The 14,325-nt window shown below is 34.3% G+C and overlaps 1 pseudogene; it reads right to left on the bottom strand.

The window, feature by feature from the left end:
• Window positions 1-217: 217 nt before the first annotated feature.
• On the bottom strand, window positions 218-8,925 carry LOC124094188 (ski oncogene-like; annotated as a pseudogene).
• Window positions 8,926-14,325: the final 5,400 nt, after the last annotated feature.

The raw sequence follows: 14,325 nt of genomic DNA, 5'->3' as shown, positions 1-14,325 counted from the left end.
TCACATTTTTATCCTAAAATTTCAGAAAAGAAACCTAGAAATGGCAATAATTGGACCTCACACATGACCCAATGGTCGGAGTTTTCTCAATCTAAAACAGGATCACTCAGAAACCAGGTAGTTCAATACCTGAAATAGAATAGTTGAACACTCAGAAGTTGTGGACACATAATCATGAATTCACCTTTCTGTTCTGTGACTCATATGTTGTGTGACCTTGGGCAGTTTGTGTAACCCATCTGAACCTTGTGATGGGAAAAATGATTTGTTCTATTTCATGGAAACATTGTCTAAGTAAAATCTTTAGAATATGGGGAATATCTATTTATACTACTCCTACAGTTAATGCTCAGGATCAAACCCATGCTTATTGACTCTACAACTCTTGCAATGTTGCTCCTCAATTCAGTTCTCTAGACTTAACTCCTGAAAGTTTCCACTGCCTATTCTAGGTCCTGCATCTGCTGGATCCTGACTTCAAGTTACTCAAAATTTTGTCTTCTCTTACCTTAACCTGAGCTTTTCTCGCTCCAAAACAAACTTTGTATGAAATATATATATATCACAGTTATTCTGCATTTGGCAAACAGTGGGTGGGTAATGAGGATTTTGACTTCTCTGTTACAAAGTGCACATGAAGCCTTTCTATAAAACTCTTAGGGGAGCGAGGATGCATACTCTCATTTTCCCCATGTTATAGGTGAAAAAAACTGAGACTATAAGGAAAAATGATCCAAATAAATAGAAACAGTTCAAAAAAGAGAATGCAATCAAGGAATTGCAAATTAAATTAATCTTTGAGACCATTTTTCATCAAGTAGATTAGTATATGAATAAGAGCAAAATGACCTCTGGTGCTGGCATGACTATATGAAGTCAGACACTCACATACCTAGTTTACAACAGTGAGTTGCAGAAAACTTTACACAAATTAACCTTAAAATGACTATTACAATTTGAAATGCATGTCACTCATCAAGCTACCACACAATGGAGAATCTATCCTACACAAGTAAAACCAGTGATGCATGAAAGACTTGAGTGAGGATGTTGTTTTATCATGTGGGACTGAGAAAATAAATGATTCTTAGGGCATCATCAAAATACAGAGAGGAAAAAATGGAAACACCTCAAATGTACTTTAGTATTTTAGTGGAGAATGTAAACAAACTAAATTTTCATCATTTCTTGAGTGGCTGGATACATTTTAACACATTACTAATTGATACAGTTTCATATACCCATGTTACAAATGCTGTGCATCAGTTCAAATGAATTAATTAAAGTTCTGCAGCTGAGTGACACACCAGTGTAGTCCATCCCTTAAAATTTGTCATAGAGCAATTCTTGGGATAATGGGAAGCTTCTCTTTTTTGGCCAAATGCAGGAAGTCCACCTCCTTGTCCAGGCTTCTTTTGGCCTCCAGGACCACCCTCAGCTTCTTCTTCTTCACATGCATCTTGACCACCTTGTGCACGAACTTTTCTTTGGCTTCCTGTTGTCCAGCCCACCCTTCTGGGCTGTTCAGAAGTGCTCCAGCTCTGCCTCCAGCCTGCTTAGCATGACCATTTTGGCTGTAGCATCTGGGGCAGCTGCAGGCAGGGCTGAACTCCTGGGCAACTGAGCTCCTTGGCAGAGCTGGGCAAGGTAAAAGACAGTGAAGACAAGCAGGAGATGAATTCCTTTCTACTTTGACTTCAACTTTGTCCTTGGAGTCCTTGTCCTCTTCAGGAGCAGATACAGGTGCAGGAGTCTCTAGGATACATGGGGTGTCTGTGGTTAGCTTCCACTTTTGCTTCCATGGCTGGATGCAAACAGTGAGAGGCTGGGGACCAAAGACAACAATGGTAATGAGTGGGCTGCTGACCACATTATGTAGGAATGATGGTGCAAGGACTATGGTGCAAGGGCCACAATAATGATAGAGGCCACAGGAATCTAGGAGCTCTTGTAGCAGTTAAAGCTGCATTAGATCAGGGCCAGCATATGTGGGGAGCACTCTTTTTCACTTTTTGAAACTACAAGTAACCAGAGTCTGAAAGCAGACAGGCACTGGGGAGCATGAATGAAGCCCAGATCCACAACCAACTGGATTGTTTTCCCTTCTCAGAAGATGCAGGAGTACTGGAAGGAGGCAGCATGTGTTTTGGATGTTACAAAGGCTGGAGGACTTGGAGGAGACCCAGGGCACCCTATTGCCAATTGAACTTCTCCTTTATGTCATCCACACAGCGGCCCAGGCACACCTGCTACTCCTTGTTTGTGTAGTCCTGGCTCACCAAGATTTGGCATCCACTTGTCTGAGTCCAAGCCCCAATGGCAGGTGCTGTTCTCCACAGCCTTGCGTGAGTGTGCCATGAACTTTTGTGGAGGGTACATGAGGTGGCAGTTGAGGCACTGGATGCAGGCTATGCACAGCTGCTGTAGATCTTGGCCACCAGAAGCCTCTTGCACTTGCCAAAGCACACAGGGTACAGGTGGACGCTGTGCTCACCAAGCTCCAGGCCCAGGACCAGTGCCAGCCACCAGGTTCTTTCAGGGCAGTGGATAGGCGCTGCCTTAGAGCAGCCTGTTGACAGGTGCTGGGCATCAGTGTTCCTGGTAGACCTGCAGGAGGATTTCCATGATGTTGGAGATCTCCTGCTGGTGGGCAGTTGCAACCTGAGAAGCAGGTTCTTGGCATACCAAGTTGATCTGCTACAGCAAGAAGTTGCACAGCACTGAGATGAGGACCTGAGGCAGGCACAGGTGCTTCCCATAACCACCATGAAGCACGAGATGGTCTTGCCCTCCAACATGGTCTTGCAGACTAGAGGCATGAAGAAGGGCCAGGGCAGCATGGGTGGAGGCAGCTGGATGGCGGGTAAGTGCAGCACTGCTGATGGCTATAAATCAATATGACTTTGAAAACCTATAACTAATATGAATAATTATGACTTTCTGTCAATGCTTGCATTTACTTTTTATGTACAGCTTATGACTACAAGTAAGGCACTTTTCATCTCAGAGATTACAAGTCTCCTTTGGAAAAGAATTATGAAGAATTATATAATAGGTAGCTTTCAAGGGTAAAATATAGAGCTTTTGTGTTTATTATTTCTAAGTAATTGTTAGTTCTCAAACTTTTAAAACTTAGAAAGAACAACAAGTACTCACATATTTTTATTCACTCTAAATACACTTTTTGCACTTGATGTTTAAAATATGACACAGCAACATACAAATAATGCTGGATTCCCAACTGATGGTCAAGTATCTGTTCATCTTGACTGTATATTACCAAAATGTCTGTTAAATAATGGGTAGAATTCTCTCTTCACTGGTATAGTTCAGACTTGTGTTCAGTTTGGGCCTTCAACTAATTGGATGATGACCATCCAGACTGTGGAGGGCTTTTTCCTTTTCTCAGTGTGCATCAGTGAAAGTCATAATTTTTAAAGACACACTAAAGACAATACAACATGAAGAAAAAGTATTTTACTAGGTATCTAGGAACAATGGAAAAATGACACTTAATATTAACTAATATATTAACTAAATTGGTATTATTTCTAAAGAGGTTCGACAACAGTGGATTCATTTTGTTGCAGAGAGACTCAAAATCTGCAAGAATAAACTGAAGTATTGACTTCTATGTAGTACCTAATCAAATAAGTTAAAAGTAACTAAGCATAATAAATTATTATAATATTCAAGAATCACAATGCTGTATTATTAAATTTGTAATAGAAAAGCATATAGTTTCCCATGTCACTGAAAATATTTAATACAAACATAAAATTGTCAACTATTCATTCAATAGGTAAATTGTAACATAATTAACAACAATAAATGATAATAAAAGTCATATATAATAAAAATTCATTAATATTTTATTTCAATGTTCTTCTTCAACAACATACAATTACCAGTCACAAAATTGGGCCAATACTTTTGGATGTTAAACACTAGTGATTTTTATGATTAATTTTGTGGATTGATAGTCCCTTGATAATGAAATTTAATTTGTTTCAACAGTGACTTTTAAACGTCTTTATTCCCTACTAACACATAAGACCATGGTGAATTTATTAACAGGAAAAAAATATTTTAAAAGAAGTATTATTTAATTATCTAGATATAAAAATTATAAGTAGTCATTTATTTTCCAGGTAAAGTTTTCACATTATACTCTATTCCTCTCCTGCCTCTGTGGCCTTACACAATTCACAATGTATGGGACCTTTATGTATCACTCAGTAGTTGTGCTAAGCTGGGGCTGGTGAAGGATGGCTTTGACCCAATTAGATGGATAGTCAGGATCCAGTTTTCAGTTTAGACTTGGATGGACCCACAGTGGGAAATAACTTGAAATTACTCTTATTACTTCAGGCTAGAGAAAACACTCATGTTAATGTGGGGATTTAGCAACTTCAGGAAAGGTAGGCAAAATGTCACTGTGCAATCAAGAAAATATAAAAGCCACATCAGTAACACTACATTTCACATAAAGAAAGGTCAAGACCCCTGACAATTTTAATTTAATATAAAAAAAGAGTGAACATTATAGAGCAGAACAGAGGATGTAGACAAGGACAACATGGAACCACATGTAGACGGTGGGAAATAGAACTTGTCTGAACCATAATTAGAGTTACTGTTGAAGATAGCCTGTGTCTCCTCAGAATTGTATTTTAATATCCTAACTTACAGTACCTAGAATGCTACGTTGTTTGGAAGAAGGGCCTTTGAAGGTCTTCTGTGTAAGCCCTAATTCAATATGGCAAGTGTCACTATAAGACGTGATTAGGACTCAGATATATGAACATAGAGAGAAAAATCCATGTGAGGACTAATGATCAGGCAACTGTTTTAAACTCAAAGAGAGAGACCTCGGATGAAATAAAATTTTCTAATACTAGATCTTGAACTTCCAGCCTCTGGAACTGTGTAACAATGAATTTCTCTCATTTAATTCATGTAGTCAGTGGTATTGTGTTATGACAGCCCTAGCAAACTTACACAGACTGTAAGTGAAAACAACTTGCTAGAAACATGACAGAAGGACAAAATGTATTAAGTCTCATTGTCCGGGTGTCTAGTTGACTAATGGTTTTTCTTTATAAAACACATTCTAATTGTAAATAAGAATTTTATATAATTGTAGTTTATAATATGATTTATCTAAAAATGGACTCATTGTTAGAATTGCTAGATTCAGCTAATCAAAATACTCCTAATCTCATTTCCTGATCATTTCTTTTGTAATAAGAGTATGTAGAACTTGCTCTCTTTGTGATATTTGAGTATGTGATATATTAATGTTAACCACAGTAATAATGTTGTAAAATAAATTTCATAAAATATTTGAATTAAAGAAAACAACCTCATTATAAGAGTTACAAAAAACTACAAAGGGATAAAACTTAACTAAACAATTGAAATATCTGAATGCTGAAACTTAAAAATTATTGATGAATAAAATTGAAGAAGAAACACATAAATGAAAGATATCTTGCAATCATGGAATGAAAAAAATAATTTAAAAAAAGTCCACACAGTCTAAAATGATTCATACATTCTATGAAATCCATATAAAAACTAATAAGTTGAGAAAAACATCCAAAAATTCACAGAAGACCCTAAAAAAGCAAAACAATCTTGAATAAAATGAAGAAAACAGAAGGTGTCACACCTATTTGCTTCAAAATATTCTCCAAAAACAGTCATCAAAACACTATGATACCAGGAGGAAAACAGACAGAGGCAAATGGACATAGTCAAGATCTCAGAAGTTTCATTTTTATTTATGTAACTTTTTTTAATGTAAGAATTGGTCATATTACATAAAAATTTGCGTTGGAGACTACATTTGAAATATGCTAGAAAATTAATCTTATGGACAACATTATATTCTTAGTAGGAGATATTACCTACCAGATTACTGTCCTGGATAAGACAGGAGTATTATTAATAATTATACACCATACAAGGCATTTTCCCTGAAATATGACATTGTCATACACCTGTCCATTCAATTAATATGTACAATCCCAAAATGTGAGTTGTGGCTAAATGGTAAGTAATAGGCAAAGTGCCTACTTTTCATATGACTATTTTGATGTTTTACCAGACAAAACTTAAGTGAAAACATGCAGTATAGAACATAGGCTTCAAACATCAGTTTTCAATTGAGAATACTTCCTAGAAGATTTTTTTAAGTATAAATCTATAAATGCTGAATTCTTTTCTGGTCACTTTATCTTCTTTCCTTAGGTATTTCATATAATATTCAAGGAACATACAGTCTTAAATGTTGTGCTTTCATATTGACCATCTTGAGTGTCAAGATAAGATTCAAAAGATCTTAAATTTATGAACCATAAAAATTTATTGACCATCAACTATGTGAAAACTCTAAGGCTAGACTCTGGAATGAGGAGTTCTTTAAGCCACTGTGCATTTTCTAGCTTGCATGGTAATTGATCTCTAATAGAGAAACTGTGTGATTACCAAGAATTTCTAAAAAAAAATTATATAATTAGAAACAGGCATAATTGCAAATTACTCATATAAGCATATATTACATTAATACATCTGAATAAATGAAGCACTCGAGATCACAAAACAAAAACATGGACCTAAAACTCCTCACACAGCTATGAAAAATGCTGTAATTACAAAGCAAAATAATTGTCTTTTAGGTCCAAAGCATGTGTTTTCAAAGTCCTGTAGCTAATAAATGTCTATACCTTCTTTATTCCAAATTTATTGCTGTGCATGCATTATTATAATTTGTTTGAAGGATCATGTGTTGATCTAGTGTTTCATTTCAAACAACTCTCTTAAAAGTACTAAGAATTTTTCTTGTAACATCCATTATTAATTGTATTAGTACCATAGTTACATGGTGAGTTTTCAGCCTACAGGAGAAGTTTACTTAAAATTTAAAATTCTGTGTCACTGAAAAGGTAGAAGATATATTATAGTCTGGGAAATAGAAATATGCCAAATGAATTATTTCCAGGTATTTGGTCACTTTTGAGGTACGGATCTGTGTATAATAAGTAAAATTTAATTGTATTTGCCGATTTATGGAACTTTGCTTCAAAATAAATGTACCTTGAGAAAGAATATTAGTGTATTTAGCTTCTGCATCTATGTCTAGAAAATTTACATAATATCATAAAAATTACATGATTTGTGTAGAAATGCTATTCCCTGTATCTTTATATTATTTTGAGGAGGTTCATGGATTTGGTATTTTTGCTTCAAATATATTTTGTCAAAAATAAACAGAACTTGGTCATAAAGCTTTTTGTTTCATATTATATAGTAAATTTATGGTGACATTATTATTCTCTTTCAAGCACAACAATATTAAAAAAAATAGTGATTCTTTTTCTTGGTGCCATGTTATCTTCCAAAATTCTTATCCTTTTTGAAAAACAATGATAATTTTGTAGTGCAGAATTGCATCCTTATAAAGCATATTTTATTTCTTCCAATTTTAATCATGGATCTAAATTCATATTAAAATGTATTAAACATTTTTGATTGTGTATTATAAGCCCATAAACTAAGCTAACTATTTTACTTAGAGATCTGGATCTTCAAATATGCAAGTCTATTTTACCCACTATGAATTAAAGTAACAGTCAAAGAGAAACATAAAATGAGATAAACATCCACATGAAAAGAGGAGGTTATCTCCAGTGGCAAAAGACTTCCAAGAACTTCTGGAAAACAGAAAGTCTGAAAGTAAATGAAGGATGCATTTGAGTTCTAATTAGGGCTCCCCAGGAGGTAGATTAAGACCATGACTAGGCATCTTGGAAGTCTATAAGTTAGGGTGCTTCAGATAAGCTCAATGGAAATAAAGGGAAGGAAGCACTTTGGGGCACACAGAATCTGAGGTTGCAGTCTAATCTCAAAAGAGGCTTCTACTTACTCAAAGTGAAATTTTGGAGCTGTCTTGAACTCTCATATTTGTTCCTACTTGAGACATGGAGTGTGATTTACATGAGTCTCACACAGTCTTGAGTGTAGGAAGCCTTGAATGGTCATAGCCAGAAAAACTTTCTTCTATTGATGAAAATATTTTGAAAAGACCACTTTCAGCAATTGTCTGGGAAATGAATCATTCAGTCCTAAGGGTGCCGTAAAGCACAGTTCCCTATAGTGACACCACAAAAATTTACTTTTCAGTATAAGTTCTGTACTTAGTTTATGGTACTGGTGAGACTCTATTCCTGAAGAAAACTCATAAGGGAAAACAGTGCAATTAATTACAGTTTTGTCAGCTGTGTAGACTGAATGTCAAATTAATGGTCATCCTGTGTCTCTTCTGCTGTTCATTTTAGATCCCCTAAATGTACTTCTTTTAGTCTCTATAACTTAGCTGAGTGAGTGAAACTCATACTCATCCCCAAATCAGTTGAGCCTCCTCACCATAATTTTCTCAAGAAACAACTACTGTACTGTTCCATTTACAATTCCTTTAGGGCAAGTGAGTACTAAAAAGTAGAGAATTGGATCATGTGTCTTCAAATTGAATCAACTGATTTTTATCTCCATTGAAACATGGAATCAATGTCCTTCTGGTAATGAGAGTGAATTGACCTATCTAGGATTGTAATTTCTCCTCTTCCTTTCTGTTTTCTTAATACACAGAATTTAAAGTCCTCAGGTGTAGTTTAAATTTTAATGGAATCTTGTTAGGCGTCCTGTTGGCAAAGTGTCTGCTTAAATAATTAGGATTTCTAAAACTGGAGGGTGCAGAGGCATGATTTAAGAAAATATAATTGCCAAGTGGGTTAATGGGAGTGATCATGAGTGAAGACTCTTCAACTTTGACACTCTAGTTCCTGGATCTATGTAGTCTTATCCCTTGGTAGCACAACCTGATATAATGATGTGAAATTTAAGAAGTATTACCAACACCATTGTTAGAGTCTGTAAACAAGTCAAAATAACACCTGGCATTTTGCCAGGGGAATGTTAGCGTTCGTAAACAAGTCTGGATGGTGCCTGCAAAATGCCAGAGGGAGTGGTTTGAGAAGTAACAAAAGCGAGCCATTAAGTGTGGAGATTCCTTATTGGTTGACTGATGTATCTAGTTTATGCTAATTAGATAAGTTGTGTGGAATGTATAAATACTGCTCCTGTCCTGCAATAAACGGCTCCCACTCCTGCTGTATCAACGTACACAAGTTGTTCGTCACCCCCCGGTTATTTTGCCCAGCCAGCTGGGCTGCGGCACACCATCACATGTTCTAGAATTCTACCAGACCAGCAGCTTTCTGTTTCTTTTGTAGATGATAATACAGTGGATACCATGGTCATAGACCAATAGTAATATGTTTATTTTTGTTAAGTGTGGTCTGATTCAATTTTAGGCATGATCTATTGGCACTTTATTAGTGCTGTTTGCTTAGCATTTATTGTCTGTAAAAGCAAAATGTAAAAAAAAAATGTTTGAGTTTTTCTGGTTAAAATTATTTCTGTGTTAAAAGAGGTCCACTTGTTAATTTATTATGAGAGAATGATGAAAAGATGATGCTGTAACAAGAACCTAGAGATAGACCCCTCCTCCTGGCTGGCTGGATATTTGGAAGAAGCATTTGATAGATAAAATGCAGTGACTGGAAACTACTGTGGTACTCAGTCCTCATTCATCCTGGGCATCATCCGAGGCTGGATAAAACAATGAGCCAAGTCAAGTTGTCAACTTGGTTGTCTTCTAGAATGTCCATGAGTTTTGGTATGTGATAGCATAAAATTCCGTGATATTTACACTGCGTTGTCTCTCTCAGAGATCCATCCTGGTTACTGTACCCCTCAAATTTTATAGTCTTCAAAAGTTTCTTCTAGACCCTTGACCAAGTCTTGATGTCTTCCTGTTAGTTATGTACCTTCTTACCTGAGTTATCTTCTTTTTCCACATGAAATTAAGGATGAAGTGTGCTGCCAAGTATTCTGCTCTTTGGAAAAAGTTTTTTTTTTTTCCCCCCCACGGCTAACCCTGAAAGACACCGTGCAATAGTGTTATTTTATTTCAGTTTACTTCTAAATGAAGCTAACCCATACTCATTTCTAGTAACATTTTGATAAAGGTTGACAAATTTCCTCTTCTATCTGATTCAAAAAAGGGACCTTTTTCCAAAGAAAAAAAAATGAATAGGTGTTGTATCACTTCTTTGCTCTGAAATTGATTTGTGTTTTCTGAGAACGAGTATAACATCAGTGACTATCTTCTTGGTTAGTTATTTGCTTAGTTATTGGTCACACTCTACAAGTGGAAATGCCAAGGAAGATAGAGAATAAAATAAGTAGAAGCTATAAATTGATTATATTTTTGTAACTTAAGTAAGTTTTTTGAAGTACTATATGACTTGCTTATCTCTCTGCCTTCCATTTAAAATCAAAATATAAAATTCATCTTTATTTTTATGTATCACCAATAAATTTCTAAAAATAAAATTTACACCTATTTTTTCTAATCCTGTTCATGATTTCTCTATTTTCTTGATATATAATTTTTTTATAACTGATAATAACTTGATAATCTGTATCATTTCCTGGTTTACAAACACTTATTGATTTGTCTCTTTTTAATTATACTTGGCCTCCAGTAACTAAGGGAAAGACCCCTTCCTGTCTGCTCCTCCCAGCCCTGCTCCAGCCTCTCAGCTTCCCAGACCCTCATGCAGTTGGTTGTAAAGTCTTCCAGAATTTTTTACTATTTTTCAAGACAAAAAAAAAAAAACTTTAAAAAGAAAAATGTGGAGGGAGAAAGCAGCAACATATTTTTTCATAATTAGGCTTTTTAAATTTTTTTTTAACATTTGTCTGTATTTAATGTGGGTCAGCCACTGATACTTCACTGATACTTCATCAAAATAATAGTTTCTTTGCTGATTTCAGGTGACCAAGGAATAGCCACACCCTTGGAACAAAACAAAACACACACACAAAAAAAAAAAAAAAAATGAAAAAAAAACAACACAGAATTATCTTTTATATGATGTTTCAGATCCCTGTACCTTTGCACACAAGATTCTGTGTTCAGTTGAATTTTAACTTCTTTTTGTATTTGAAGAGAGTGTGACTATTGAACTTAAAACCTTTTATTCTAAGAGTCTTGGTGATTTCTGGTGAGGTTAAGTGGGTGAGAGGGTGAAGGGAAAGTGAGGGATTCTTTCCTATCATAATGAAGTTTCCCCCACACTTTGCTCTCAGGTGCCAGATTTCATGTTTTTCTTACAGTGGTATACTTTGATTATTCTTACTTCCCTTTACCCATAAGTTTTAACAGCATTTTATCAAACTGCACTTATTAAGAACAATTTTAAAAATAAAGTTATAGTTTACTTCACCAGTCTGTACTTATTGCTTATGGTTTCACTCACCTGCTATGCCTGTTTTTGGTGTCTAAAAAACAGACATATTATTATCCATATTTTACCCAGTTTCCTACATGTATATACTGGAAAGAAGATCAGGTCTGGAAATATTCCATTTTGATTGAATGCTATAATCAAGAAAATAAAATTTAAATATGCTAAATATATCTCCAGAATTTTTCAAGTAGATATGCTTAAAACAAAGAGAATTTCCTGAAAAGAAAAAACATGGTCAGCTTCAAGAAAGCAAGAATAGAACCCAAGTATTTATCACTAATGATGGATTATAGATGATAAATACAGAATAACCTCATGATTTAAAGGAAAACTAGTATTCAACCTGGTACTCTAAACTGAAGCATATTGTCCTTTAATGATGAATAAAAATATTTTCATATATGATAAAATTCTAAAAAGCTGTTTTCTGTGCCTCATTTCAAAGAGAGTTATTCAATATAAAGAAAAATAAAACAAAGGGAGCAGAGTTTGTGGACAGAAACAGTGGCTCTAACTACAGAGCTCAAGAAAGTTATGCTGGTTCTGCAGTAGATCTTGAAAATTGTTTTGTTAGCATACCTCAGTCCTACATTTAAAATGATGGTTTAATAGAAATATTAGCTAGTGAGTAGTCAGTGATTGAATGTAGGAAAAGTTAGAAGATTCTAGTGTTCTATTTTTCTCACCACACACACAAAAAAATGAATATTAGATTAGAAAATACAGAAAAAACAAAGTGATGAAAAAGAAAGTAAAAACCCACTAAACAAAAATAATGGAAAGTCAAGTTCTGCATATGAAACACAGTAAAATGTGCACTTTTTGTAACATTTGATGGGATAGAAGAAAATAGTATTGATTGTTCTTGATGGGAAGAACATCCCTCCATGAGCAGATTTCATGTTCTGATATTGGATGTTAGAAAGGCTAATAAATTAGACAAAGAAATCATTCTTACTTCTGGTGTGTGTTTAGCGATGAAAACTATTTTAAAGTCAAATTTGTGAAAATGCTTACTGGTTTTTAACCTTCATAAATTTTCTGTAGACAAAGAATGCAACACATAATTATTTTTAAAAGAGAATAACTAACTGATGAAGCATGAACACAGGGACTTGTAACTATTAAATAATAGAGTCGGGTGTAGTGGTCTGTACAGATGCTGATACTCAGAAATAATAAAGTGTCCAATGTAGATTAAGCAGGAAATCACAGAACATTATCATTATGATTGCATAAATGATAATCAATTAAACACAAAAGCCTTTTAATATTGAACTCATTAGTGCTGAAGAGAAAGAAGTGGCCCCATAAGCTAAATTGGTTTTCCTCCCTCTCTCATTGCAATTGCAAAAAATAATGGGAACACCTAATACATTGTAAAGGGTCTTCTATGTATATATTTCAAAATTATGGTCAATATCTTACAACTAGTAGTAGGTATGGCTAAATTTAGTTTCCTTTTAGAACTTTACATAGTTGCAGATAGAGCAGAGGCTGCTGATGGGTGTAAATTTTGGAAACTATAGTTTTATATAGTCCTGGGGATTGAACCCAGGGGTGCTTTGTCATTCATATATATTCACAACTCTTTGATATTTTACTTTGAGACCTGGTCTCAGTTACCAAGGCTGGCCTTGAAGTTGTGATCCTTCTGCCTCAGACTCTATAATTTTTGAGATTACAGGTATGTACCACCACATCAGGCCTGAATACTACAATTTATTTTTTTACATGAATCTAATAATCAAAACTATTTTAAATATTCCTGCCTTTTCTTTGAAATAAAATATTCAATATTACCTTTCCAAATTGGTTTTCACCATCACATTCTTTTTTTCAAAAGGCCAATCTTTATGTTGTGTAGTTATACATTTTTTGACCATAAAAAGATATACTCAATAGATTGTATTCTGAGTTAGCAAGTCAATGTTATATATGTTTAGAAAAACAAATTGCCATAAATTGTTCTGGTCATGCTCTTAATATAAGTACCTTCCTCTTAGTCATCATCAAAAGAAAATAGGAGGAAAAAGTCAAAAGCTAAGATCTAACAGTTGGCTAGTTGTTTCAACCAGATGTTTATGATTTTATTGTTTCTCTTTTAAATTTCTTATTCTGATTGTTCTGATGGCTTTTCCTATGATATTTAATAGCTCAATTTAAAAGCACTAGTATAGTGAAAAGTGGATGCTAAGGGAAATAAATATCTGGAACAAATTAATATTACTCAATATGTTTCTTATGATTATATACAGCTCCCTCCTACCATTCTAGGATTGCAATTCATAGAGCTTTAAATGACTTCCATTCCTCACTATATTTCACTAATCAGCACATGCAGAAATAATTTCTCAACAAATTTATATTAAATAAGTAGCAATTTAGAGAAAATCAGATATAATTCACACCTGTGAAATTAAAACAATATATGTGGCAGTTTGCCAAAGAATACTTTGCATATTCAAATAATAAAATGAAGAATTGTTGCTTTCCTTCATGTGATAAGGCACAGTTTATTGTCATGTTGTTTCAAAAAAACACTGATAGTTTCCTTATGAAAAAATAGTTGTTATTGTTTAACATGGATTTTACTTGAATTTTTTTTTTTATATATTTACCCATTTATCTTGAACACTGAAAAGGTATTTGCTGTGGTCAAACACAGTGACATACTGATCAATCAATTGTATTTTCAACTAATGTTGTAAAATGCATCTATGAAAAATTTGCAATTGTTTTCATTTTATATAATAGCATCATGCACACTCATCATGAAAAGAGGTTTCTCATTAATTTTGGTATTAATACTGGGTTAGGTACATTGAAAAGATGTTGAGAAAATTACATCTATAATGGTGGAACCTCCCAATTCTTTGTTTTCATTTTTCCTGTGGTGCTTCTGCTATTGGTATTAGTATGTTAACCTTAATTTGAATTGTCC

Source organism: Marmota monax, unplaced genomic scaffold, assembly GCF_021218885.2.
Source record: "Marmota monax isolate L192 unplaced genomic scaffold, Marmota_monax_Labrador192_F-V1.1 WCK01_AAM20220418_F8-fsc00195, whole genome shotgun sequence".
Classification (NCBI taxonomy): domain Eukaryota; kingdom Metazoa; phylum Chordata; class Mammalia; order Rodentia; family Sciuridae; genus Marmota; species Marmota monax.
The sequence above is the reverse complement of the archived record's forward strand: the minus strand, read 5'-3'. Positions and strand labels throughout refer to the sequence as shown.